Below are 2033 nucleotides of genomic sequence, written 5' to 3'. Positions count from 1 at the left end.
TTGGTTTTATTGGTTGGTTTTATTGGTTGGTTTTACCTGGTTGGTTTTATTGGTTGGTTTTACCTGGTTGGTTTTATTGGTTGGTTTTACCTGGTTGGTTTGATCTGTGTTGTTCAGAGGGAGGTAAACTGTCCATCTGCTTCCTATGGAATGGCTGTCAGCCATTTTGAAGTTTCAGCTTACTGATTTATTGTAGGTGTTAAACATGACAGTAATGTTTTTGAACTATTCTGTTTATTACAGAAACATTGTGTAAAAGTTTCTTTTGTATCTTTCATTGTGGTTCAGTTTGAGCCACTTTGCGTATATTGAACAGACACTGAAACATTATTCTTGACCTTGGAAAAGGAAAACTGTATTTCTGTTGTGTTTTTTAGGAAGATGTTTGAATTAATTGCTATAAAAGCACAGGTGTCATAAATATTTCATTTAGTTGTTTATGGCAAATCAAACCAGAATTAATGCTGATTCTACTGAGGACAGACAGTGGACCGGCTCTGCACTAAAGGAACGGTGTGTTGTTGCATCTTAGGGAACAAAATGTTTTATTTTCCCACTTACACAGAGTTTAATTATTTGTCCATTTTTTTAATGCATTTCCAACATCTTATTAAATTATCTTAAGTGAATTAATGAAAAATCTGCAAAATGTTTCCAATTTTTGTTGTATTAATGGTGGGAATAATAAGCAGACGACTGAGGTAATTACCTCCATTATTTGTATTTTGGAAAGCGTGTTAGTCGGGGTGTGCAGGAAGGTCGGCGGAGGTTTTGGGAGGTGGAGTCGAATGTGTTCAGTTTGTAGAATCAGTTCAGAGCCAACCTGAAGAATAAAAACCTGAGGTCAGAGGTCAGTGAGGTCCTAAACACACAGCACTTCCTTCCTCCACCTGCTGCCCCTCACCTGAGCTCAACATGTTATTATTAGAACAATAATTATCTGCCAAAACAGAAACTGTATCAGCTTCCTGTAGCTGCTGTGTTTGGCGCTATTGCCAGGATGTGAGTAACCAGCAAAAATAGAGTAAAGCTTCTATTTTAACTTTTTAGTGCAGAGGAACCTTTATCAGTTCTCCCTGAATGAACAGGGAGGATTTCACACTACTGTACTCTGAGTAATTAAAGGAAAGATTAACATTTTTTACACAATAAGTTCCACGTCTCGCGCTCTGCCTCAGTCTCCATCATGAGGAGCTTTTGTGCTTCAGATCAGGACGAATAAAGCGGCGAATCGGGCCTCAGATCTTTCTGGAGGGTTTAAGATGGAGGGGATCTTTTGCCTTTGGTGCTGATAATCGCCAGCGTCTCTCATTTCCCTTCAGCACAAAACCGAGTGCTGTCTGATCCTCAGAGGGAGAGTTTTCCTCCTGGGTGAGAACGAGCCACCTGTAAGCCCGGATTTAACCCAAAGCTGCTCCGTTCAGCGTCACTGGCTTCACTCTGATGCTTGCTTGCTTTCCAACTGGTTTGTTTTTCAAAGAGTAAAGACGAAACACTGTTTCCTCAAATGTTCAAAAAAGGTTTATTCCAGAAATACATCTATGTGTTATATAAATATACCACATATTATTTATTTATAAATGTATATTTATGGAAACAAATTTCACACTTGAGATTTAGACTGGCAATAAAAAGCAGCATACAATGCAAAAACAAAAAACTTAAATATTTTCATCAGGATTCTAGTCTGAATATCTTAGTTCCCTTGAAAGAAAACAAAACTAAACTACAACTAACTTTTCAGAAAGAAATGGGAGTTGTAAGTCAGTAATTCCTTAATCTTGATGAAAAAATATTTTTCAAATGTTATAAGTGAAATAATCTGCCAGGGGAACTAGACATTTTTAAAATCAACGATAAGGAATTATTGACTAAAACTCGTATTTCTAGTTGAGACGTTTCCTGCAAGTTGGTTGTATTTTATAGCGACTCCATGGCGACTCGTAGCGGCTCCATGGCGACTCCATGGCGACTCCATGGCGACTCGTAGCGACTCCATGGCGACTCCATGGCGACTCGTAGCGACTCCATGG

Source organism: Poecilia formosa, unplaced genomic scaffold (assembly GCF_000485575.1).
Source record: "Poecilia formosa unplaced genomic scaffold, Poecilia_formosa-5.1.2 Scaffold965, whole genome shotgun sequence".
NCBI classification, from domain to species: Eukaryota; Metazoa; Chordata; class Actinopteri; order Cyprinodontiformes; family Poeciliidae; genus Poecilia; species Poecilia formosa.
This window is presented reverse-complemented; position numbering follows the sequence as displayed.